Raw genomic sequence first — 27,788 nt, 5'->3', positions numbered from 1 at the left:
TGAAAGGAGCACATGGAGGAAGTGTTCTAAAGTGCATATTCAGAGCCTGAAAGTTGGCACCAACTCCAAGGTGTTTGTGGCTTTGTATCTCTGTCTCGCCTCCAGAACAATTTTTTGCTAAGGCTTCATTCCAGTACATGCAGTGACCAGCTTGCCCTGGCAGCCTAACCTTTTCCTTACATCTTTCCATTTCACAGCCAACTGGGAAGAATCGCTCCATTGCAGTCTGATACATGGGGGTAGGCGACTTCTGGCTAGAAGTATTCAGACCTCTTTACCCATATCTTCTCCCCCCCACCCCATTACATCCCCCTTTTGCCATTCCAACGTTGACTCACCAGGATAGAAACTGGGACTTTGGTGTCTGCAGTGACAATTGCTGGAGGCATGGAAGGCTAGTCCTCTTTGTACTAGGGAGACTGTCCCTTCCTCCTGGGTGTTAGCTTTCTTGCTTACTGCAAATGGCTTAAAAACTTAAGTACTCCTGCTTAACTGGTTTGGGGAGTACAGCCGCTGTGGTTTGGATAACGTGTTCTACTTTTTGCTTGTAGGCTGTGGATCTCTTAGGATGAATGAGGTTTGAGCATCATTTCTCTGTTTGATGTTACAGACCTGCTACAACTTTGAAACTCATATTTCCCTTCTGTAAAATAGAACTAGAATTTTTCTATTTCATATTCCATAGTTATTTGAACTCACTTGTATGCATGCTTACTCATCAGGAATCGCCATCGAGTTGCTTATTTACTTTCCAGTAAGTCTATATAGCCCCTTCATGGAGTGCTGCCTTGTCGTGGTGAAGGGGCTTGAGTAATTCAGAGAAGCTATGGGCGATGCCGTGCAGGGACACCCAAGACGAACTGGTCATAGTGGAGAGTTCTGACTAAACGCGATCCATCTGGAGCAGGAACTGGCAAGCCACTCCAGTATCTTTGCCAAGAAAACTCCACGGACAGAAACAAAAGGCTAAAAGATATGACGCTGGAAGATGAGCCCCTCAGGTCGGAGTGCATTCAACATGCTACTGAGGAAGAGCGGAGTAGCTCCAGAGCTCATGAAGTGCTTGAGCCAAAGCCAAAAGGATGCTCAGCTGCGGACATGCCTGGAAGTGAAAGGAAAGTCCGATCCTGCAAAGAAAAATACTGCATAGAAACCTGGAATGTAAAATCTATGAACCTTGGTAAGCTGGATTGGTCAAACAGGAGATGGCAAGAATAAACATTGACATCCTGGGCGTCAGTGAACTAAAATGGATGGGAATGAGCGAATTCAACTCAGGCGATTATCATATCTACTGCTGTGGGCAAGAATCCTATAGAAGAAATGGAGTAGCCCTCATAGTCAACAAAAGAGTGGGAAAAGCTGTACTGGGACACAGTCTCAAAAATGATAGAATGATTTCAATACGAATCCAAGGCAGACCTTTCAACGTCACAGTAATCCAGGTTTATGCACCAATCACGGATGCTGAAGAGGCTGAAATTGACCAGTTCTATGAAGATTTACAACACCTTCTAGAACTGGCACGAAGGAAAGATGTTCTTCTCATTTTAAGGGACTGGAATGCTAAAGTAGGGAGTCAAGAGCTAAAAGGAACAACAGGGAAGTTTGGCCTTGGAGTTCAAAACGAAGCAGGACAAAGGCTAATAGAATTTTGTCAAGAGAACAAGCTGGTCATCACAAACACTCTTTTCCAACAAAACAGGAGGCGACTCTACACATGCACATCACCAGATGGGCAATACCAAAATCAGATTGAATATGTTCTCTGCAGGCAAAGATGGAGAAGCTCTATACAGTCATCAAAAACTAGACCTGGAGCTGATTGTGGCTCTGATCATCAGCTTTTTATAGCAAAACTCAAGCTCAAACTGAAGAAAGTAGAAAAAAACACTGGGCTAGTGTGAAGGAGTGAGTCTGAGTGTGCCGTCCTCCAAGAGAAAGGAACAGTCAGAGGAGAGTGGCTGCATGGAGGGCGTCCTGGTTGAGGTAGAGCAGGACGAGGGAGTGAAGAGGAAGCCCACGGAAGTCTGCTTGGCAGATGAAGAAGGGGTGGAGTTTGATTTAATCATGTGGGAGGACATAAAAGGGGGGGGGAAAGGCGCGGGAATTCAGTTGGCTGGGGGAAGGAGCGCTAGCAGGATACGTAACCCGAGGGGTTCAGACGGAGCCCATGCTTGGGGCTGAGGGTTTTGGAGACTTTGCGCGCGACCTTCCTAATTGGGGACAAGGACGAGGCATATCGCCCGAGCCATTACCACCTGGACGTAGCGGCCGCGTATACGACCCACTGGAATGGATAGTATCGGTCTACCCACGGAATTTCCTTGGTGGCCGGAAGGTGATCAGGCCGGGGCCCGAGTTCCAGCAGAGGCCATTGGAGGGAGATTGGGCCCGCCACCCCTGTTGCGGGACGGTGTGCGCGGTAAGAAGTGCCCCGTTACGACAGATGACGGATCAGGAGCGTTTTGGCCCAGCCCCCTGGTAGACTTCAGCGGGAGTGGGGATCCGCGGCCCCCTAAGCGTTATCACGTGTTGTCTGATGATGTTCTAAAGGACCCATTTGATCCTGTTGAGTTACATGTTCGTTCCAATAAACTTGTTAATTTTGAAGAAGACTCGCCTCCGCGCCTGTTTCCCGCCTTTACCACTCAGCCCCCCCCGGCTACCGTACCCACATGTCACAGCTAGTCAGATATAATCTAAATGAAATCCCTTGTGAATGAATACACAGTGGAAGTGAAGAACAGATTTAAGGAACTAGATTAGGTGGACAGCATGCCTGAAGAACTATGGTTGAAGGCTTGTAACATTGAACAGGAGGCAGCAACAAAAACCATTCCAAAGAAAAGGAAATGCAAGAACGCAAAGTGGCTGTCCAACGAGGCCTTACAAATAACAGAAAAGAGAAGGGCAACAAAATGCAAGGGAGAAAGGGAAAGTTTCAGAAAATGGAATGCTGACTTCCAAAGAATAGCAAGAAGAGACAAGAGGGCCTTCTTAAATGAACAGTGCAAAGAAATAGAGGAAAGTAATAGAAAGAGAAAAACCAGAGATCTGTTCACGAAAATTTGAGATATTAAAGGAACATTTTGTGCAAAGATGGACATGATAAAGGACAAAAATGGTAGGGACCTCACAGAAGCAGAAGACATCAAGAAGAGGTGGCAAGAATACACGAAGGAATTATCCCAGAAAGATCTGGATGTCTTGGAGAACCCAGATAGTGTGGTTGTTGACCTTGAGCCAGGCATCCAGGAGAGTGAAATCATGCCTTCGAAAGCATGGCTAACAACAAGGCCAGTGGAGGTAATGACATTCTAGTGGAACTATTTAAAATTTTTAAAGATGAAGCTGTTAAGGTGCTACACTCAATATGCCAGCAAGTTTGGAAAACTCAGCAGTGGCCAGAGGATTGGAAAAGATCAGTCTACATCCCATTGCCAAAGAAGGGCAGTGCCAAAGAATGCTCCAACTACTGTACAATTGCACTCATTTCACACACTAGCGAGGTTATGCTCAAAATCCTCCAAGGTAGGCTTCAGCAGTATTTGGACCGAGAACTCCCAGAAGTACAAGCTGGATTTCAAAAGGGCAGAGGAACTAGAGACCAAATTGCTAACATGTGCTGGATTATGGGGAAAGCCAGAGAGTTCCAGAAAAAGATCTACTTCTGCTTCATTGACTGCACAAAAGCCTTTGACTGTGTGGACCTCAACAAACTATGGCAAGTTCTTAAAGAAATGGGAGTGTTTGATCACCTTATATATTTCCTGAGAAATCTATATGTGGGACAGGAAGCAACAGTTAGAACTGGATATGGAACAAGTGATTGGTTCAAAATTGGGAACGGAGTCCGACAAGGCTGCATATTGTCTCCCAGTTTATTTAACTTATATGCAGAATACATCATGCGAAAGGCTGGACTGGAGGAATCCCAAACCGTAATTAAGATTGCCGGAAGAAATATCAGCAACCTCAGATATGCAGATGATACCACTCTGATGGCAGAAAACGAGGAGGAACAAAAGAAAGTCTTAATGAGGGTGAAAGAGGAGAGTGCAAAAAACAGTCTGAAGCTCAGCATTAAAAAACTAAGATCATGGCCACTGGTCCTGGCAAATAGAAGGGGAAGATATGGAGGCAGTGACAGATTTTACCTTCTTGGGCTCCATGATCACTGCAGATGGGGACAGCAGCCACAAAATTAAAAGACGCCTGCTTCCTGGGAGGAAAGCAATGACAAACCTAGATAGCATCTTATAAAGTGGAGACATCACCTTGCCGATAAAGGTCTGCATAGTCAAAGCTATAGTTTTTCCTGTAGTGATGTATGGAAGTGAGAGCTGCACCATAAAGAAGGTGGACTGCTGAAGAATTGATGCTTTTGAATTGTGGTGCTGGAGGAGACTCTTGAGAGTTCCCTGGATTGCAAGAAGAACAAACCTATCCATTCTGAAGGAAATCAACCCTGAGTGCTCACTGGAAGGACAGATACTGAAGCTGAGGCTTCAGTACTTTGGCCATCTCATGAGAAGACTCCTTGGAAAAGACCCTGATGTTGGGACAGTGTGGAGGCAAGAGGAGAAGGGGATGACAGAGGACGAGATGGTTGGACAGTATCATTGAAGCAACCAACATGAATTTGACATAACTCTGGGAGGCAGTGGAAGACAGGAGGGCCTGGCATGCTCTGGTCCATGTGGTCACGAAGAGTTAGCACAACGTAAGGACTAAACAACAACAAAGTCTATATAGATCTGCAGCCTTATAGTAGGATGGAGGAATTTGTCAGTTAGCAGGCATGCTTCTTAAATGTGAGGGACATAGAATATATTTACTTTCACCCTTTTTTGGGGGAAGAACCTTATTTTCCCAATGTAAAACTGATAGCAAGAGTCAAAGAACTTGAAAAAAATCTTATGTTTTGGATGATATTTCTTTTGCCTAGGTATTTTGGAAGAGGAGTCAGTAGTGTGATAAACTGATTATTTTCATCTCTTCTAAATCTGGTCTTATATCCAAAACTTTGCAAGATAGAAATGGTTAACATTGCAATTTGTATTGATGCAAAATGTATTGACAAATATATGCTAGGTTTTCAAGGCTCACAACACTGTTCTTGAGCTCTTGTGGTTTTGCTTGCATAGCAGCCAGTGGTAGATTCCAGCCGACAGCAGCTGCTCAGTGAGTAGTTCACTGGGTACTACGTAATGCCTTGGTCTCTGCTTGGTGTTTGTAGCATGAAAGGATTTGTAACATGATGCTTAGACTTTTAAGGCTGGAGAGTTGGAAGGAGGGGAGGAAAGAGTGGGGTTTTGTAAGTTGTGTGTGATTTGCTGATTATGCCAGCTGGAAAGAGACAATTCTCTAGGGCTTTCCTTTGGCCCAGATCAACAACATTTTATGCACTCTTGTGCCAGGCGCAAGAAAGAAGCAAAGCTTTACAAATTACTGCCTTCTAGGCCTAATCCTAAATTGGGTGGCTCCTATGCCTTAACTATAAGTTGCCCTAGGTTATGTCTTTGAGCTGGTCAGGATGACAAGAAAGGAACTGCATAAAAACAGGAGAACGTGACGTGCGTTGCACATGTTGGAACATGCACATACAAACTCCGTTGTTAGCGTGGAAGAAATGTGAAGTGATAGGTGGCCCTCCCCTCCTGCTCTCTGATTAGCTGGGGAGGAACGTTTGGCTGTGACGTTGGCCAGTTATTTCCTCCTCTTTCATTTTTGGAGAGTTGAAATGATTGTGAGAAGAGGGCAAGCAGCAGGAGTAAACTTGAAACTGCAAGTGGTTTAACTCTTTGAGGATGTGGAAGCCAGCCTCATCTGCCATTTTCCTGCATGGACAAGCTGTTCCAGGGCATCATCCTTTAGTTTAGATGAGTGGATGTTGTTGACTTGGCTGTATCTTTTTGGTTAGTCTCTCTCTGTCTCTGTCTCTTTTTCTTCCTACCTTTCTACTGCTCTTATATGGGATACAGAGCTGAGTTGATGGTATTGTTCTTTTTTTTTTCTGACACAGTTCAAAATGTAATGTTTCAAAGTATGTACCCCTCCTTGTCTTCAGCTGATGAATTTCTGGAGAGAAGGGAAAAGGATCGCCTCTGTTCAGCTCATTCTAACTTAATTGCTTGTGTCTGTAATTTGGATGCCCAAGCTGTCTCTGTGGGAGGGGAAGTCCACTGTGGATGAAGCTGTTAAATGTCTAGTGTAAAAAAAATGAAGCAAGAAAATGCACTGTTTAATCAGAATGATGAAAAAAGAAACTTAAGAATTATCTTTTGGTTTTGTGTTGGGCACAACACAAAAGCGTAAAAGCTGAAAGGGCTTGGCTTATTTTAATCAAAGGGGAGTGCTTTATTTTGCAGTTGTATCACTTTTGATATATAATCTGTAATGGTTTTTATTTTGTATATAGCTAAGGAATTAATAGTAACATTAAGTCAGAATGGTTAGATTATTATGGGAACTTGTTCAATGGCTAATTATGTCTAAGATTTAGTGTGTAATATGGGAACTTCTAAACCACACATTATTTTTTCCTGTGTTTCAGGACGAAGCTGATGTCAGAAGAGCCTAGATCATTGTCAAGATTTGGGGCAGGTATGGTACATGAGAAAAGTGCTTTTCACTGATTAAGGTGTACAGGGTTTGCATTCAACATAGGATTTGTGTTGTAGGTTGAGCTGAACTGCCTCGAGGTAGAGTTTTGATTAATTTAGGAGCACTTTCTGTTTGCACAAACTGGTTTGGTTTAAAGTGTCATTATTTTGTTCATTCTGATAGATAAGAAGAAATTTATGATTAGAAAATGAACAGCAGATTTTGCTGGACGCAGAGCATGAACCTCACAGTAGATGAAGAAGAGAGTTTAGAAAACTTGTGTTTGGATTACAGCTCCCCGAATCTCCCAGCCAGAAAAGTCACTGGCTCTGCTGGCAGGAGATTCTGGGAATTGCAGTGCAAAAAGTTGCTACTATAAGAGTCATCCCTTTTTTTGAGCTCACTTATCTTTGAGTTTCTCTTTGTTCTTGATGCTCCTTAGATTTATGTTTCTTGTCGGACTAATAGTGGGGATGGTTTCAGTCCATGCTAATTTTGGAGAATTTGTAAAAACTGAAAAAATAATTTTTTTAAAACCAAACAACCTGGGTCTTACTTTCCCACACTCCCCTTGACAACCATACTTACATGTTTGGTAGCCTTCAGCACAATTGTGCACATGATGAAAACATATAATTCACTGAATAAAACCTGTTTGCTCATATTTTCCAAATGAAGCATGCCTTGTTCTTCTCACCAATCCATACCTCCTATCCCTGTTAGCTACCTGAACCCAGTCCTAAGGCCATTTCCTTCTATTTTTGTTCTTCTCTAGCCTTTTTTGGACTGCAGCTCCCTGAATACGCCACCCAGAATACCTATTGAATGTGCTGGTTGGGGGATACTGGAGTGTAGGTGCAAGTCCGTAAATTTTTCAAGTTCTAGTTGGTGGTTTAATTTGCCTGCTTATTGGGGGGGGGGGCAAAAAAGTGACATTGGTATCTTTTTGGCAAGGAGAATCACTGGGATAGCTACTCTGACTTTCTAGAGAGGGATGCCTTAGTTATTAAGTTACAGAAAGGTCTTTTTCTATGGAGGCCACAAAGCAATTGAGACAAAGGCGCCCATCTGACCAGATGACCTTTCAGTTATGGGCTTGCAGTTCCCATTTCAAGGCCATGTGAAGTAGTGATGCTAAATGTTACTTTGTATTCAGAACATTTGTAGATCATTTTTTGGGAATGTTTCTAATGCTGACAGCATCAGTTATGTGCTTTATTTTATTTTTCAATTTGTTATATTAAAACTTAATTTTTAAAAAGTTTTTAAAATGACATTTGTCAATAAAGGACAACCGTGAGCCTCTTTTTGCTGCGTGTTATTACCTTAAGCAATAATAGACTTACAATCTATTAATGGGTGCTAGGATTGTGTAATGCTCCTCTCGAGTATTTTGTGCTCAACCAGGACAAATCTCAGATGGGAAGCGGACAAAAAAGCTCTAATGTTTTAGAAAATGTTCATACAGTATAAGTTTGAGGTAACAGTTCCTTAGTCACCTTGACAATGTCACTCTTCCAAAACTTTGTGCTTGCATTGCCATTCTGGCCAGAAGATTCTAAAAGCTGGAGTAGGAAAAAAGTAACTTTTCTTAGCTCTGCTTACAGATCCATATAAATTGTGAACTGGTTGTAGGGACTCCAATCTTATGGGGAAGGCACATGGAGCACTCTGAAAGGAACTGTATCGTTATAACTTCACATATCTGGGAATTTAGCTCTGCTTTTGAAATAGGTCCTGGGATTTTTATTTTTGTGCTCCTTTGTTGGAGGGTCCCCTGCAATACATGTGAGATGCTTTGCTTGTTGTGTTTAATCTCAGTGGTTCTGAAGAGCAAGATTAACACTTGCATTTCTGTGAGCCCTTGCTCTTCTTCTTGAGGATGTAGCTATCCTTTGATTCCGAATGGAGTATGTAAATCATAACCTAAAACTCATCATTGCTCCAGGGTTGAAAGATGTTTAAAGAGCCTGCTGGATCTTCAGTTCATGAATATATTCATATTTATATAAAAACCTTGCTGATTTTAGAAGGATTTACTTCTAAATGAAATCTGCAGAAGTTTGCCACCTAATTGAGTACTGTGGGACCTAACTTAGGATAATTCAACTTTCTGTGTTCCACGCAGGGTAGGCACAACATAGATTTTAGTTTATTTTATTTGAAAAAAACAGATGTATGTATACCTCTATTCTTCCAGATTTCAGGGGAAGAACTGGAAATGATGGGATATGAAATAGGATCCTCCCACTTTGAATTGAGGTTTTTGTTTACCAAGTGGCCTTGATGTTTTTGTTGTTATGGGCCCTCATGTCAGAGCCAGCTTTTAATGACCTTAACAGGGCTTTCAAGGTAAGCAAGTGGTTTTATCAGTTCCACCGCTGCCCCTCCATGTGTTTCTATGGTCAAGCTGGGACTCAGAAGTGTCCTGAGTCCTAGTCTGTTCATCAAACTACACTGGGTAATCTAGCCTTGGTGTTTACTTGTGCAACATTTGTAATAGCCTTTGGTGTAGTTTAAGGGTTGGCAACTTTGGAAGGTCCAGGCACCCTCCCATTTCCTTGGACTGGACCAACTATACTTGCCTCCGCTTGACAAAACAGCAAGCGACTGGATGGTCATTTCTATTTTTCAATTTTTCTTAATATGAGGCAAAAGGGGGGCTTTCTCCTTCCATTAATTAATTTATACCCCACCCATCTGGCCTGTATGCCTCCACTGTTGGAGCACTCACCAACTCCTGAGGTAACTGGTTCCACTGTCGTACTGCTCTAACAGATAGGATGTTTTTCCTGATATTCAACTGAAATCTGGCTTCCTTTAACTTGAACCCATTGTTGCATGTCCTGCACTCTGGGATGATCGAGAACAAATCTTGCCCTTCCTCTGTAGGACAGTCTTTCAAATATTTGAAAAGTGCTATCATATCACCTCTCAGTCTTCTTTTCTCAAGGCTAAACGTGCCCAATAATCCTTTCAGCCTTTCCTCATAGGGCTTGGTTTCCCCTTGATTATCCTTGTCGCCCTCCTCTGAACTTGTTACAATTTCTTAGCATCCTTTTTGAAGTGTGGTGTCCAGAACTGACACAGTACTCAAGGTGAGGCCTAATGGAATAGATGGGGACTAGCATCTCATGGGATTTGGAAACTATACTTCTATTAATGCAGCCTAAAAGAGCATTTGCCTTTTTTGTAGCCACATCACACTGTTGGCTTATATTTAGTTTGTGATCTACAACAATTCCATGATCCTTCTCACTCATTGTTTTGCTGAGCCAGGTATCCTCCATCTTGTAATTGTGCAATTGGTTTCTTTTTCTGAGGTGCAGTACTTTGCACATCCCTGTTGAATTTCATTCTGTTGCTTTCGGCCCAGTGCTCCATCCTATCAAGGTCTGTCTTTTGTTTCTGTCTTCTAGTGTATTAGCTATTCCACCCAATTTTGTATCATCTGCAGATTTGAGAAGCATTCCCTGCACTCCTTCATCCTGGTCATTAATAAAAAATATTGAAGAGCACCGGGCCCAGGACTGAGCCTTGGGGTACTCCACTTGTTACTTCCTCCCAGTTAGAGAAGGACCCATTAATCTCACCCTCTGAGTACAATACTGTAGCCAATGTGTATCCACCTAAAATTTGATCTATACAGTCCACACCTAGTTAGCTTGATAATCAGGATATCATGGGGCACTTTGTCAAAAACTTTGCTGAAGTCAAGATATACTATGTCTACAGCATTCCCTCTGTCTATCATGGAGGCGACCGGATCAAAAAACGAGATCAAATTAGTTTGGCAGGATTTGTTCTTGACAAATTCGTGTTGGCTTCTTGTTATTACTGCATTGTTTTCTAGGTGCTTGCACCATGACCACTTTACGATCTGTTCCAGAATTTTGCCTGGGACTGATGTCAGGCTGACTGGCCTGTAGTTCCCAGGTTCCTCTTTTTTGCTCTTTTTGAAGATAGGGACAATATTAGCCCTCCTCCAGTCCTCTGGCATCTCACCTGTTTCCCATGATTTCAAGAAAATAATGGATAGTGGTTCTGAGAGTTCTTCAGCCAGTTCTTTCAGTACTCCCGGATGCAGTTCATCCGGCCTTGGAGATCTGCACTCATTCAAGGTGGTAAGGTATTCCAAATTAAATGATTCCACCTTCCCACCTGCATACGCACCTTCTGCCTTCCTTGGGCTCTGAGGCCTTGAATAATGGGAGATTAATTATACAATTAATTATTGTAATAAGGAATACTTGCACACCAGTTCAGTTCTACTGAATTCAGCAGGACAAACTTTAACCCTATTAAGTGTAATAGAATGTGTATGTTGAATTCAAAGTAGTCATGAGCCAGGGCTGGGAAACCTATGGTTTTTCAGACATTGAACTCTGGATGCCATCTGCCCTAGGCAGGTTGGCCTGTGGTCTGGTAAGAAGGAAGTAGCATTTATCAGTATCAAAAGGGCTGCAAGTTCACATGTTCTCCTAGAAGCTGTTTTTGGTGGGTGAGCAGCCTAAAACAACTCAAGTCAAATCCTGAAGCATGGCAAAATTGCCCCCATCCTGTCAAAGCAAAAAAGGGAACTTTTTTGAGCAAATGTCTTTAATGAAGGGGGCGCCTGGTGGGCGCCTGCAGGTTATGTGTTACACTGGGAAGTCTGGTTTAGACCCTGGACTGTTGGAGGTTGTCCATCCCTGCTCTTGTAGTGCTTTTGTAAACTGCTGTGTTAGGAAAATCTGGTGCTCTAGAACAGTGGTCCCCAACCTTGGGTCACCCGAGTGTTCTTGGACTGCATCTCACAGAAACCATGGGCAGCATAGCTGGTGGGGAAGGCTTCTGGGAATTGCAGTCCAAGAACACTTGGGTGACCGAAGGTTGGGAACCACTGCTGCAGAAGATTACGTATTTACATTTTAGGGCATTTAAATGTGTCATCCCCTTTTAGTGGAAAGCTAGTCCTGATTTCATGGATTGGCTGGAAGTGATGTATACCTTGCCTTTCTTATGTCAATGGCCTTTCCGTGTGGGTGGGCCTTGCATGTCAATACAGTCTCTGCAAACAGAACAACAAGCCTATCAGGTTAATTGTGGTTTCCTCCCAAATATAAATAGATGGCAATCAGATGTAACCACACCTCTTGATGGAGACAGGCTGTACAGATGGCTCAGTGCTAAGATACCTGAACTAACAGTAGGGCTGGGTGGTAGGGCAGGGATTATAGGAGGAGGGAAGAGGTGGATCAGTCAACTGCTCCGGCTTGCATCCTGCTTGATGTGCTTTGCTTTTGGCCGCATAAGCCTGGTACGAGCTGCAGTGTGGCTGATCTACTTGCAGAAGAGCGGAAGAGCTCACCATATGGTAAGCTAAGGCAGAAGTCAGTTTTCTGGCCCTGGGGATACTGCCTGCTCTGTTTCTTGTTAAAGGGATCTAGGTTAATCAGTTTCTGTTGCATCCTATGGAATTTCCTTCCATTAAAGCAGTCTGATGGTTAGTCCCTGTGTCCTTTCACATTTAGTAATGTATCAGCTGTGTCACTGGAGCCTGCCTCTTAGGTTATTGTGTCTGGGAGAAGTTGTCTGCTGGAACTAATTATTTCTTTATGGGTGGGAACAGGATATAGGGGCCCAACATGTGAGAGCCTCTTTCTTACGAAACTCAGCTTTTGTTAACTATCAGAGCATGGAAGTGCTACTTTTTGGGGGGACTACAAATCCCAGAATCCCAGAATCCCTAGACCACAGTGGCCATGCTGCCTGTGGGAGTCTTCTATGCTGTGCTCAATGCAACATTAACAATCCAAGTTTCCCAGCTTTTCTCTGTGGTTCACTGGGGCATTTCATGTATTTTGTGTCGTCCTCCAAATTTACCCCAGGACATACTGGGAGTGATGGGCATTTCTGTACATGGGAAGTCCAGTCCCCCTCTTCAACTCTTGCTGCCACTGCTGAGGTCAGCATGCTTGGCATTGTTCCTTCTAAGCCCTTGAATTGTTTTGTTTTTTTAAACCTTGGTCAGGAATTCTGAGTTGGTGTCTAATCTCTGGCCAGCCCTCATGGCCCTGACATGGCCCTCCCACACTTCAAGGCTGCATTTTTCTCAGCTACATTTGAAAGTTGCTTAGGCAGGAAGCCACAGCCAGACTATCTATGGGCTCACCCTGAATGCCACGGTGGCCAGGTTTTTCTCAAGTGTTTTGTGGACAACATGAGGTTTGAAGTTGGTTGTAAACTAGCCTTCAAGCTGTTGCCACCATGGGCGGCAAGCCTTAACAGGTGTTCTATGTGTGTACATGTGAGCTGGGTCAGAGCCCGTGTGGCCACTGGGGGGGAATCTGGGAGATGTAGTCCAAACAAGTAACTTCTAACAATCTGAACTAGGTAAATAAATTCATAGGATTTAAGGCAGGATATTCTATTTTGAAGGATGTGTTTATTATCTTATGGATCCTGAAGGCATGATTGGAATTTTGTTGTTGTTGTTTTCTGGAGGGGGGGCAGTCCTGGTAGCTGCTTGCATCAAAGCTAACAAAAAAAAATTAAAAATTAGTCATTATAGCATTTTTTGTTTGTTTTTGGCATAACCTTTTCAAAGCTGCAGCCCATGGCAACTGATGGCAAATCACATTTGTTAGTCTTTCATGTACTACCAGATTCTTTATTGGTTTTTGCTGCCTCACATGTGTCTAGAAATAGCACGCCCCAGGTTATCTGCTGGTGTCCTCTGGGGTAGCCAGGAGGAACTTTGCAGTCTACATTTCCACCCTTCACTTGTTTGTGTAACTCTATGGAAAATGCTGCTACTTTCCCCTTTAAAAGAGGCTTGTTTTCCTTCATGTCTGGCAGCTATTTTAGTGCAAGCCCAAGCATGCACGTGGTCTGTGCAAAACTCCAGATGGAGTCAGACATGGCCCCACTCCCTTGTCTGCTGGGCAGAAACAGGCTCAACTGCTTTCCTGCTTTATGAGAAGGTAAAATGTTGACAATGGTGCAGGTTTGCTTACTCTGTAGCTTGCTTTGCTCATCCTTTAATCTGACATTTTCCAGAGGAAAGCAGAGAAAGTCTGTTCTTGGGTGCAGAGAAGTGGATCTTGTGAAAGCTGAGAAGCTTTTCTGACTAACAGAAACTAGACTTGGCAGGATGTGCTTCCGTAAGATGTTTCCGTAATCATCAGGGGAATCTAGTGGAGACACCACACCTTCTGGCTGGCATGGATAAGAAGAAGACTCTTTTTTTTCTGTTTTGCTGCCTGCTTATGTTTGTGAGTACTACTCGAAATGGTATACTTAATATTCTCCCAGTATGGTTGATTTCAGAAGAGCATGGGGGGTGAGAAGGTTTACTGTTGTGCTCTTTTTGCTGGAGGATGAGAACAATTGAGGATTTATCAAAGCAGCCTTGTGGTGCAATGGTTAAACTGCAGTGCTGCGGTCCAGACTCTGCTCATGATCTGAGTTTGATCCCAACAAGCTCAGCTAGTCACCTGAAGGCTGATTCAACTTTGCATCCTTCTGTGGTTGGTAAATTGAATATCCAGCTTGCTTGAGGCGGGGGCAATGTGTAGCATTCATAGTTAAATGGTATAGCTACCAGAGAGTGCTATAAGTGCTATAGGCAGTATATAAGCAGTACACTTTGCTTTGCTTTACATTTGGTAGTGGATGTACTTCAGGTTTGTTGTACTTTGTTGTGGTTAGCTGTTATTGTACTCTATGATATCAATGGACCAATTCTATAGAAACGACCACCTCCAGTACCAAGTCAGTAAGGGCATGTCTTGATCCACGTGAAGAAGGATGATTAATGTTTTTTCTTTCATACTGGTTTATAGAGGTTTTGTAAAGGTTACTTAAATCTCTGTTACAGTTTTCAGTGATGGGGAACCCTAACAATTACATAGACTAGCAAGAGAAGATAAATACTGGTTGTCTTCTCATTTTTCTTTCTGCTGCTGCCCCTGTCTTATTCTTGGTGGTCTACTTGAGATTCCCATTTTGTTGAATTTCGATTAGTGGAAGGACAACAAATTCATCTCTCCTCTGTCTTATTTTTTGGTCTGCTTCAAAGTTCTAAAAAAGCCATTAAAATTGCATGCCAATTTGCACTAAATGTATTTTTCTCTAGTGCAATGTGCTATCCATAAAGCCTGCATATATTTTGAAGGTCATTCAAATGAAAATGAGATCTGCACCTCAGTATAAACAGGAACATGCATTCATTCTATGCTCCCCTAAGTGTAAATGTACCAGGTCTGCAACCAAATGTCATTTGTCCAACAACTTAGATTTCTTTCCATGCTGAGTTGCAAAGTTGCTTTATACCACTGGTAAAATGGAGGAGAACACGTATGGAAGCAAATGGTTGCAGATATGCTAACTAACTTTTATAATGGTAACTTGACATGTAGAACTGTCAGATCTTCCCAAAATCCAGAGACGATGGATGTTTAGGTTGTCTTCTTTCTTTAGGCAGTATGGGTTGTACTTTGGTGTGAAAGTCATCGAGTTTTGAATCCAGGGGCAACTTCTTGTGTCTGTGAACAATCTTCAGGATGAAAAAAACCAAGCTTGCTTGTTCAGCTCCCTCACTTTTCTGGAGGATGAATGGAACTTAATCACACAACTCACTCTTTGCTCCTCAGACTTTTTAGCAGGTTAGATATCTGTCAAGCCCTCTGTACAGGGCTGACATTGAAAGCACAAATTACAACTAATAATGCCAAGTACCACTGACAGATTTTTGGTTAGCGCTAGATCATTACAGTATATCACTCTGATCTTCACCACTTGCTTATTATGTATACAATAAAGTGTATTTCACTTTATTTATTGGTTACATGTTTACCTCACCTGTCTTCCAAGACAGTGTAGGTGGCTTATTTGCCAGTTAATCTGTATGACTACCATGTGAGGTAGACCAGGCTAAAAGAGCAGAATTGGGTCAAGTTTACCCATTGATTTTTATATTTTAGTGGCACCTAGGATCTAGATTTCAGAAGTCCCAATCCAGTACCCAAACCACTATACCACACTGACTCTCAAGTTGCTGGTTTTGAAATGTAATGCTTTGAATGACTTTGGGACATTAAAAGCTGAAAACATCTTCTTCTGTTTCTGGCAACATGCATGCTTTGGCTTCTGATTCTTGCTTTGTATGTCATGACTATTTATATCATGCTATAGCAGTTTCCTGTTGGAAGTGAAAGCCGGGTTAGTTTCTTTTTTGTTATCCCTGCATATTGTAATTGTATGTTCTGGTATTTTGTCTGCAACTGTTATTACAGTTGGGTGCTTTTTTTTAACAGGTTATTAAAACAAAACAAAACAAATAATAACAGAGACTGCAAAAGGAATGCTGTTAGTCTCAGCAGAAGTCACCTCTCTGCTTTTCTTCAGCTGCAACAGAAAAGGAGAGGAACAACTCCCTCGGGAAACAGCTTATGTACAGTTGTAAACATAGGCTAAACTATGTGATTAAAAACACTTGGTGTCACTCATGATTACAGCAGAAGACCTAAACAGTAGCTGAAGTTGTATGTAAAACAAGGCAATGGGGTCACATAAAAGTCAGGTGGATATTTAAATGCCAGCTTCAAAATATGTATCTTTTTATTTGTGAAGGTTTTCACGGCCGGGATCTAATGGTTGTTGTGGGTTTTTCGGACTCTTTGGCCGTGTTCTGAAGGTAGTTCTTCCTAATGTTTCGCTAGTCTCTGTGGCCGGCATCTTCAGAGGACAGCACTCTGTGCTCTGGTATAGTTGGCTTTGGGAGCCTAAACAGTAGTTGAAGTTGTATGTAAAACAAGGCAGTGGGGTCACATAAAAGTCAGGTGGCAACTACACCAGAGCACAGAGTGCTGTCCTCTGAAGATGTTGGCCACAGAGACTAGCGAAACGTTAGGAAGAACAACGTTCAGAACATGGCCAAAGAGCCCGAAAAACCCACAACAACTATCTTTCTTTTCCTTCAATTATCTGGAGATAGCATACATGGGTCTCCTCTCCCCACTTTATCCACACAACAACCCTATGAAGTGGGTCAGAAATCAACTGAATAAAGACTCAGTTTGAAAGTGAAAACACAGAGAGTATATTTGGAAGACGGATCTTTGTGGCTATTGTAGAAACAAGGAGATAAGAACTATATTTCTTCATTAATCTGCTAGGATAGTTTGCACCCAAAGAGTCAAGGCATAGCTAGAAATGAAAAAAATTCACCACCTAATTGAGAATCTCAAGGTTAAGCAAGGATGGAAGAACATTTGGTCTTCCAGATGTTTTAGCTCATACATTTCAATAGATCCACCCAGTATGACCGACTGTGGCAATCATAGTCCAAAATATCTGGAGGTACAAAGATTAATCACTTCTGTGTTTAAAGTTACAAACTTATGCAAGATCAGCAGAGAACAAGTGTAACAGGCAGAATGTAGATCATGACCTACTGGTCTCTCTGTGTGTAATCTGTACTAGTTTGGCAAAGACTGTTGACTTCGAGCTGTTTAACAGCACCAGAAGTGAAGTTATTGCCCCCTCTCTCTAATAGTTTAGCTGAAATGGAGAAAACTTGGGGCAACCCAGAAGGAATATCGAAACAGAAGGACTGTGAGTTCTCTATCAGCCATGGTATTTGAAACAAATTTCTGAGCTCAATATTCTTTAGTTTGGAGTCTTCAAGTTTTTGAACCAAACTCCGGTTGATGGATGTCAAGGTTCTATTAAAACACCTGCATGCCATGCACATAGTAGATTCTATCTTGCAGATGGTGAAACTTTCCACCTATCCTCCTTGTTCCTGTCTCTGACCTGACACCTCCATCCTTCCAAATTTTCCTTTACCAATTAGAAAATAATAGCAAAATGTTGGCCTTTTGCAATATCTGTGGCAATCTGTTCAAAATCGCACAACCAAGTTTACATTAAATCACCATTACTTTGAGTGTGACTGAAATTTTAGGCATTATTCATATACTTGTGAAGTGCTGCCTTTTAGTGAGGGCTCTTACATCTTCCTTTAATCTTGTGATGTGGTCGCATAGGTGATTTATCTACTTTTAAGCTTTAAAGGCGGGTCAAGTGCTACACAACCCTGTTCCTCCCTATCGCTGCTATTGTATCAATTCACACTAGAGATGGGGGTATTCGTATTTGTATATGAATATGAATCCACCTGCACAGGTGGAGATGATGGTCCGGCCTCATGGGGCTGGATGGTCGATTCACCAGTGCACTGATGCCGCAGGGTCCACACTGCCGTCCTGTCACTCCAGACATCACAATCGCTGAGCCATTCCTGGCACGAGGCAGGATGACCTCTCTGCCAGGTCAAAGAGTGGCTCAGCAATTGCAATCTCCAGAGCGATAGGACGGCAGCATATTAGTGCATTGGTGAGTGGATGGTCCGGCCCCATGGGGCTGGACCCTTGCTATCTCCACCTGTGCGGAGATTCATATTCATATACGATTATGAATACTCCCATCTCTAATTCACACTATGGGGAAAACAGCAGGTAATGGAGTAGTGAGACTTTCTGGACTGGCTAAGTGTCACAGGACAGTCCAGAAAGTATGGATGGTGCAGCATTTTGCTCTCCAATATTTTGAACTGGAAGGAATGGAAATGCAGACAAGCAGAGTCTTTACTGAGCAATGTAACAAGTGGCATAATACATTTCTACATGCAGAGAAGCTGGAGTAAATGGAACGTTGTGTGAACTGGTAATAGTGAAGGGAATGAAAGAGTATTTGGATGAAGTGACCTTTAAATCTCTTCCAGCTGCTTGATTCTATGAAATCAGCTCCGTGACTGTAGGCGTGCTGTCACTGTGGGAGGTTGTGGTCTTTGGGATTGTCATTTGGAAAAGAAGACACTATACTTTGGGGCTGCTAAGCAGAGGACAAAAAGAGCAGTTACTGTGCATGAATAAGGTCCACGTGCAGCATGAACAAACTTGGTTTTGAAGGTTTCTTAAAAACATTTACAAACTGAGACAGAAACTTCATGTAGCACAGGCATAATCAATTGTGGCCTTCCAAATGTTCTTGGCCTACGAATCCCAGCAGCCGAAGTCACCATTGGCAATGATTAGGGGAATTATGGGAGATGTTATCCTAAAACAAATGGGGAGCCATAGTAACCCATCTCTGGTGTAGAAAAACTTCCCTAACCTAGTTGCCTCCAGGTGTGGGTCATAACTCTCATAATCCCTTGCCAACATGACCAGTTTTTAAAAAGGTGAACACACCTAAACCTGGAGCAGTCTCTCAAGACAGAGATGCTTCTGTGTGGCTGGAGGATGATGGGAGCTGTAGTTGGACACAGATGGAGAGTGCCCAGTTGAGGAAGCTAATGCAGAAAATTCCATGGACAAGATAGCAGATGGGAAGATAGCACTGGCTCCCCAGCAGTCTCAGCTTCATCACAAGGGATCTTATTAATCTGTTTTTCACCACCACCAGTTACCACAGCATGTATCTTGGCAAGTCTGAATACAGTTCCTTTGCATAACTAATGTGGCTTGCTTCTTCCCCCCCCCCCCCAATGCCACTGCAGTCTTACTTTTCATAACCACTTCACCAAGCATTCCCTCAACACACATTTCTGTAATTATCAGTGTTCTATGAATGGGCTGATCATTTCAAATTTAGATTCCACCTTGGAATCCATATTTAGGGGAAGGATTTCTATGACATTTCATATTTTCTCTGCAACCTACATTTGAACCCATAAGCAAGTTCAGACATGTTTATGAGTAGTCTGGCCTTTCTCACCAGATTACACATAAACATGTTCAAACCTACCCATAAACTCAAATATAGGTTGCAGAAAAAATATGACATATCATAGGAATCCTCCCCCTACCACTGTTTCACCCACTTGTGGGCTGTGGAGTTATGGATAGGTGGGCACTTCCATATCACAAAGAGAGAGAGAGAGAGAGAGAGAGGCCATGCATAACCATGAAAGAAAACAACAAACTAGATAAAACTATGTACTAATTTAAGTGCAGAGATGCAAAATAAAAAAAAGATCAATGAATTTTAATTAGAATTGCAGTACATCTTTCTCAAACCTGTGATACAATCAACCTTTGTGTTTGCTGAGACTGCTCTTCAGGTGCTATCTGTGGGTGGGTAACTTCACGGTCCTCAATCTCCCTCCTTATGGTTCTTCATTGTGAAATCAGACTTGGATTGGACAACTGTTTGGACAGAGGACCATCGTCTATGTGGATACCCTACTTATTCGTTGTCTCAGGCTATCTAGTTCACTCTTTTTCAAGCGAGAAATACCTCATACTGTATCTCAGACAAACTTTCCTTGTCCTATTGGGTCCCTCCCATGTTTGCTATTTCCAAACAATCAGATCCCTTCATATACAACATTTATGGAAATAAACAGCCTCCACCTATTACTGTCTACAGTACTCTGGCCTTGTCTTCTGTGAGACAATAAATCTATGTCTAATTGTCCCTATTCACTTGGTACGTGAAAGTGCTGATGCACTTCAGTAGTGATCCACTGAGGGAAAATCTCTCCACACGGAAAACACATGTCACAGAGAAAGCTAAAGTAATTTTTCTTCAAGCTGAAGGATCCTTTGTGTGTTGGAATGTTTACAGATGTGAGCTTCTACTTAGGGTTTAAAATGGTACAACCCAGATAATAGGACCCCATTATTAAAGTGAAATACAAGTCAGCATGTAGGCCTTACTTTTTGCTGCCTTTTTTCCTCCCTGTCAAGTGATACAATAACACTGATATATGTTTTCTATACATTATTTGACAGACCAGTGGCTTTTCAGGGAATGAAATTGTTATTCATGGTGTACCAAGTAATTCACTTGTGCTTTGACAATGATGTCATGCTAGAGGCAAAAACAAACAAACGTGCATGTGTTACAAGATGCGAAAGTTAATATTTTGAATGGCATAGAATCCCTAGAAGAATATGTCCAGTGTGCATTATTATGTTTCACCATTTGTAAACTGGACTGAAGAGAATTAAAAAGGTGATTAAAGGTGTAGAAGGAATTCTGTACTCAGTAAAGCTTGATTCACACCTGTGAAGTTACATTTTAAAAAGGCCAAAATGTATAGATTTGTGCAAGAAGCAGCGCAAGCACATAAAGATTTCTGAAGTCTTTCTCAAGGAAACCTCAGGATTAACTTGTTATATAGAGAAAAAGGAACTCTTATATAGGGGAGAAGCAGCAGCAGCAACAGCAACAACCTCAAGGGAAAACAGGCTAGTTGAATCCTGGCAAACCTGAACGGCTGCAGGATAGGATGATTACCAATTTTGGAATAATGTCAGCAAGCGAGAATGTAGGCATCCTTCAGTCTCGAAAGACTATGGTATCGTGCTCTGTATGGAGGACTTGGAACAGCGTCTAGTGTGGCTGAGGAGGCCAATTCGAGAGTGACAATCCCTTCCACACTGGAGACAAATCCAATCTGTCCCCTGTCCAGCTCCCTGGTTTTGCTTCCTTTGTGACTTCCTCTTTGCCTCAGCCTGCTGGGCAAGGGTCACTTCAAACTGGGAGAGGCCATGATGCAGTGCCTGCCTCCAGGCTGAATGCTCAGATGTCAGAGTTTCCCATCTGTTGAGGTCTATTCCTAAGGCCTTCAGATCCCGCTTGCAGATATCCTTGTATCGCAGCTGTGGTCTCCCTCTGGGGCGATTTCCCTGCACTAATTCTCCATATAGGAGATCCTTTGGAATCCGACCATCAGCCATTCTCACAACGTGCCCAAGCCAGCGTAGACGTCGCTGTTTCAGTAATGTATGCATGCATCTTGACAAATCTTGACAGCATCTTGAAAAGCAGAGACATCACCTTGCCAACAAAAGTCCGAATCGTCAAAGCTATGGTTTTTCCTGTCGTGATGTATGGAAGTGAGAGCTGGACCATAAAGAAAGCAGACCGCCGAAGAATTGATGCCTTTGAATTGTGGTGCTGGAGGAGGCTCTTGAGAATCCCCTGGACTGCAAAGAGAACAAACCTATCAATTCTAAAGGAAATCAACCCTGAATGCTCACTGGAAGGACAGATCCTGAAGCTGAGGCTCCAGTACTTTGGCCATCTCATGAGAAGAAAAGAGTCCTTGGAAAAAACCTTGATGTTAGGAAGGTGTGATGGCAAGAGGAGAAGGGGACGACCGAGGATGAGATGGCTGGACAGTGTCTGCGAAGCAACCAACATGAACCTGACACAACTCCGGGAGGCAGTAGAAGACAGGAGGGCCTGGCGTGCTCTGGTCCATGGGGTCACGAAGAGTCGGACACGACTAAACGACTAAACACACACACATGCATGCTGAAAATTCCAGCTCGTTCTAGGACTACTCTATTTGGAACTCTGTCCTGCCAGGTGATACCAAAAATCCGTCGTAGGCAACGCATATGGAAGGTGTTCAGCTTCCTCTCCTGCCGGGCACAAAGGGTCCAGGACTCGCTGCAGTACAGGAGTGTGCTCAGGACACAGGCTCTATAGACCTGGATCTTGGTATGTGTTGTCAGTTTCTTATTGAGCCATACTCTCTTTGTGAGTCTAGAGAACATGGTGGCTGCTTTCCCAATGCGTTTATCCAGCTTGACATCTAGAGAGAGGGTGTCAGAGATGGTTGAGCCAAGGTACTCAAAGTCATGAACAACCTCCAATTCTTGTGTGGAGATGGTAATAGAGGGAGGTGAGTCCACACCCTGGCCCATGACTTGTGTTTTCTTCAGGCTGATTGTTAGTCCAAAGTCTTGGCAGGCCTTGCTGAAATGATTCATGAGCTGTTGGAGGTCTTCAGCAGAGTGGGCAACAATGGCTGCATCATCTGCAAAGAGGAAGTCCCGCATGCATTTCAGTTGGACTTTGGTCTTCGCTCTCAATCTAGAGAGATTAAAGAGCTTTCCATCTGATCTAGTCCGGAGATAGACACCTTCTGTTGCAGTTCCAAAGGCATGCTTCAGCATGACAGCAAAAAAGATCCCAAAAAGTGTTGGTGCGAGGACACAGCCCTGTTTCACTCCGCTTCAGATGTCAAAGGGATCTGATGTTGAGCCATCAAAAACTACAGTGCTCTTCATTCCCTCATGAAAGATCCTGATGATGTTAAGGAGACGAGGTGGACATCCAATCTTGGGAAGTATTTTGAAAAGGCCATCCCTGCTAACCAAGTCAAATGCTTTTGTAAGGTCTATGAAGGCCACTAAGAGTGGCTGTTGTTGTTCCCTGCATTTCTCCTGCAACTGTCGGAGGGAGAATACCATGTCAGTGGTGGATCTATTTGCTCGAAATCCACACTGTGATTCCGGATAGACTCTGTCTGCCAGCACCTGGAGCCTCTTCAGCACAACACGGGCAAGCAGCTTCCCTACAACGCTAAGAAGAGAGATACCACGGTAGTTATTGCAGTCACCCCTGTCACCTTTGTTCTTGTACAACGTGACAATGTTTGCATCCTTCATGTCCTGTGGTACTCCACCTTCCCTCCAGCAGAGACAAAAGATTTCATACAGTTCGGTGATGATGATCTCCTTACCGCATTTCAGCACTTCAACAGGGATGTTGTCCCTTCCAGGTGCCTTGCCAGAGGTGAGGGAATCCAAGGCCGCATTTATTTCTGCTAGGGTTGGTTCGCTGTCCAGCTCTTCCAAGACAGGCAGGCACTCAATGTTATTTAATGCTTCTTCGGTTACTACATTCTTTCTGGAATATAGCTCGGAGTAGTGCTGCACCCAGCGTTCCATCTGCTGTGCTCGGTCCTGGATGATCACACCTGTAGTAGACTTCAAGGGAGCAGATTTCTTCTGTAATGGACCTAAGGCCTGCTTGATACCATCATACATTCCTTTGATGTTACCTGTGTCTGCTGCTATCTGTATCTGAGAGCAAAGCTGAAGCCAATAGTCATTGGAGCATCTCCTGGCAGCCTGTTGGACTTGGCTACGAGCGGCTCGAAGAGCTTGCAGGTTGTACTCGCTAGGACAGGCTTTGTATGCTGCTAGAGCTCTTCTCTTATCCTCAATGGCTGGCATTAACTCCTCCGAATGGGCTTCGAACCAGTCAGCCATCTTTCTGGTCTTCTTGCCGAAGGTGGACAAAGCGGTGTTGTAGACCGTGTTCTTGAAGTGTTCGCATCGTTCAGGTGCATTTACATTAGCTGGACCTGGAAGGGTTTCCTCGAGTGCTTGGGCAAATTCCTTCACTTTTCTTTGATCGCGAGTCTTGTTGATGTCAATACGTGGTCTTCCTTCCTTTTTCATGTGATACAATTTCTTTGTTCGCAGTTTTACTCTACTACACACCAGGGAGTGATCAGTATCGCAATCAGCACTCTGGTAGCTGCGTGTGATCGTAACACTAGGAAGGCTAGAACGTCTAGTGAGGATCAAATCGAGCTGATGCCAATGCTTGGATCTTGGATGTCTCCAGGAAACTCTGTGTTGCAGCTTCGTATTAAAGAATGTGTTGCTGACACAGAGACCATAGTAACAGCAAAACTCCAGTAAGCATTGGCCATTTTCGTTCATCTTTCCAATGCCAAAACGGCCTAGACAAGTGGGCCAAGAATTGTGATCAGCACCAACTCTAGCATTAAAGTCTCCAAGAATGAACAGTGACTCTCTTTCAGGGACTTTTTTGATAGTAGCTGCCAGATCGTCGTAGAATTTGTCTTTCACTTCTGTAGTGGATGACAGTGTTGGTGCATATGGACTAATGAGGGTTACTGGTCCTGCTGATGAGTGGAGCTGCAGAGACAGGATTCTTTCACTCCCCACAGTGGGTGGAACAATGCATCTCAGGAGAGTGTTTCTGACTGCAAAGCCCACACCATATTCCCTGGTCTCATTCGATGGTTTTCCCTGCCAGAAGAATGAGAAGTTTTTTTCTTTGACAGATCCCGAGTCTGGCAGTCTTGTCTCTTGTAGGGCAACAATGTCCATCTGCAGTCTACTCAGTTCCATGTCAATGACAGCTGTCTTGCGCACATCGTCTATTTCTTGCAGGTCGTTAGGAAAGCCGTAGTCAGGAAAGCCAGGGGTCATTGTCCGTACATTCCAGGTGCCCAGCTTTAGGGCAGAAGTTTTCTTATGATTGTTGCATGGTGCACGGTTGTCGATCTGCTTGTCGGGTTTCACCCTAAACCCCACGCACCCCGTGAGGTTAACAGACTGTGGCGAGGTAGCACCTTACTGGCTGGGGGCTGCCCAGCTTAAGGCGGGCGGTATCTACCTAGTGAGGTGCAATGACCTCTCCCACCGTCAGAAGTAGCCCCTGGCGTCCTGCTCTACGCCAATTGAGCAGAGACTTATAACCGGTAACTGCTACTTCCCGTGTTGTTTCGACGCTGTATGCGAAGCTGGAGTGTCCTCTCCAGAGCACGAAGCCTGGGTAAAATAGTATGGAGGATAGGCTGTTACCCAAGCAGCAAATCCCCCCTCTCCACATCGCTGAAATGGTCCAGTGGAAAGGCAAGAGCCAATACAACTGGTTCCAGCAACGTCGCAGGAGTTGGCAGAATGAAAGAAAATGCCTCCGGGACTCCGGCTCCGGATTTTGCCTCGAGGTTATCTCCTGAAGCCCTTTCCATAAGTGGATATAGCCACAAGGCAGTGGAGGTTTAAATTTGGAGTTTTCCTTCTCCTAGATGGGCTGCCTTCCAGGGCTGAAGAGTCCCACCTACCCGGCAAGCAGTACTTCTGTAATCTTTCATTTGGTAGCCACAAGGAGAAAAGAGGTCAAAACAGCAAGATTTTATGTTTGGTTTAGATACTGTAGAAGTGTTTTAACCTGAGAAATTTTTGGCAAGGCTCATCCTTTCTCAGTTCTAGAGATGGTTTCTAGCCAGGCCTCAAGAGTATGAAGATGGAATTAGGTTGGTGCTTCTGAGGTTGCAGAAAATGCATTTTCCTTCACCATCACATGGGGGAGACTACAGAGCATGTGGCTACAGGGAGTTGAGTCGGAGGATCCCCTTTCTTAGTAATAGCCCCCCATGATCGGGCATTTGAACTGACAGTGGACATTCAAGATCTTGATAGATAATCCTGTGTTAGACAGTTGTGGTTTGTGCCTAGAAAATCTCATGCCGCATCAGACAATATAAGAGTTTATGACTCCAAAGATTCTAATTGTATGACCAGAAGATTCTTCAGTATCAGAATAAAGCTAAGAAGTGGCTGTGTTTCTTTCTTCATAGTCTTCTGTTGTGAGGAACCTACACCTGTATTCAGGTGTGAATTCACAGGAATCTGAGAGACTATGGTTAGTATATGGGACAGTAACAAAGCACTGCCACCACTATGCGTGTAACTTTTACTTACTAAGAAATAGGTCCCGCCGTTTGTAACGAACCTTGCTTCCAGACAGACATAAGATTGCAGACATGTTTTTTTGTTCTTGGCTATATTCCCACAGCTGTTGGCTCCATAGTTTGGACTGCATTATGAAGATCATTTAAGAGGCTTCCTTGTTCCAAAGTCAAGGCACATGGCATGCAAGGCCAATCGTTATTTTGGCTGCTGACCCTAAAAAACTCACAAGTCTTTGTCCACATTCTTAGCAGTAAAAATATAATAATAATGAATGGAAAAATAATTCATTAGCTTGTCATTGCAGCCATACTCGCTTCCTGAGGCACCCGCCTCCCTGGTCCAAGTGGTTAAGACTGATGAAAGCCATCCCACCAGTGTATAATCAGAGAACAAGGAACCTAAGCTGAAACTTCCAGAAATATAGTCATATTAGCCTGTTGCAGGAAAAAATGACAGCGTCCAGGAGCACTGTACATAAAGCAAATTTATTATGGCATAAGCTTACATCTGCTAGAGTTTTCTGGGTCAAGCATATGAAATTTTATCCTCAAATCTATAGGTAGGGGTGTGTGTGTGTGTGTGTGTGTGTGTGTGTGTGAGAGAGAGAGAGAGAGAGAGAGAGACATATATACTGTAAGTGTGGATGATGGGGTATGTGCCCTACCACTAGTGCAGCTTTGGACAAGCTGCATGGTCCCAGGAGGAACTGGTAAACCACTCCTGAGGCCATTATTATTATTATAATGAAGATATGACGCTTGGAGTAAAGAAAGGAAATGGAAAAAGCCCTTTCCTCCCATTTCTGAAGGTGAGAATAGGGCTGGACTTTTCTCCTTTTCCCGGTTCTTAGGAGACTTCTTACTCTGTATTAATGACTTGTTGAGCTAGTCTCCATCTACATATCTGGTATTGAAGGTATCTGAAACCATGCCTTAGGTATCCCATGATCTGATTGCAGGAAAGTGCTCATCTCAAAACTTTGGGGAGAAGCTCCTGCTCGGACCACAATGCCTAACTTTAGGGTTCAGTTTGAGATTAGTATATTTTGACCAAAGAAAGAGACAGGATGACTTTGGGAGCTGGTGAGGAAGAGTTGCTTTGAAGTCTCTGGCTGAGAGTGCTGGGTTTTTAGGACTGTTGGGTCATCAATTGTTGATACTTTGGAATTAGTGCTGCTTTTATTCCTCCTTGTTGGTAAAAGAGAAGAAAAAGGGAGTGGAGGGTGAACCCCCCCAACATACTGTACTGTAAACTATAAACTTTAATGGATCAAAATCTTCTTCAAAAACATTGCTGTTGTTCAGTCGTTAAGTCGTGTCCGACTCTTCATGACCCCATGGACCAGAGCACGCCAGGCCCTCCTGTCTTCCACTGCCTCCTGAATTTTGGTCAAATTCATGTTGGTTGCTTCAATGACACTGTCCAACCATCTCGTCCTCTGTTGTCCCTTTCTCCTCCAGCCTCTGTCGTCCCCTTCTCCTCCTGCCTTCAAAAACCTAGAGTGAAATAAAATTACCAACATGGGAAAAAAAGAGAGAAAATTCTATCTTTCTTTCTTTTCTTTTGCCAACACTACTTTGAATATGTTCCTGTTTGCTTCCCATCTGCTCAATCTGTATATCTCTAAATGAATGGCTTTTAACAGAAATAACTGTAATATCTTGTTCTCTGTAAAGAAATTGACTTATAGAGCTGCCTTGAAGCTTTCTGTTTTTCAAGAAAATGGAGAGGACAAAAGAGGGCACTTAAGAAACAAGCAATTCATTTTAAGTGATCTTGTCTTGTTCTTGAGACAGAAAGAGTGAGAGTGAGCAGCTAAAGACTTCATAGGAGTGTTTGTCAATGTTTTGAACTAGTCCTTTCCTTGCTTGT

The 27,788-nt window shown here is 43.3% G+C and overlaps 1 protein-coding gene across 5 annotated transcripts in view; it reads left to right on the top strand.

Annotated features, from left to right (window-relative positions):
* LZTS2 (leucine zipper tumor suppressor 2) overlaps window positions 1-27,788 on the top strand; it is a 79,773-nt gene that overhangs the window by 1,027 nt on the left and 50,958 nt on the right. The window contains exons 1-2 of one of the 5 annotated variants that reach the window (XM_020790799.3): window positions 2,656-5,921; window positions 6,560-6,609. The gene's annotated coding sequence lies outside the window, so the exon portion shown is untranslated. Of the gene's footprint in view, window positions 1-2,655; window positions 5,922-6,559; window positions 6,610-12,768; window positions 12,880-13,531; window positions 13,866-27,788 lie in introns of those variants that run through there. The other 4 variants (XM_020790800.3, XM_072995643.2, XM_072995642.2 and 1 more) reach the window with 4 other exon arrangements.

This window comes from Pogona vitticeps, chromosome 3 (genome assembly GCF_051106095.1).
Source record: "Pogona vitticeps strain Pit_001003342236 chromosome 3, PviZW2.1, whole genome shotgun sequence".
NCBI lineage: Eukaryota > Metazoa > Chordata > Lepidosauria > Squamata > Agamidae > Pogona > Pogona vitticeps.
This window is presented reverse-complemented; position numbering and strand designations above follow the sequence as displayed.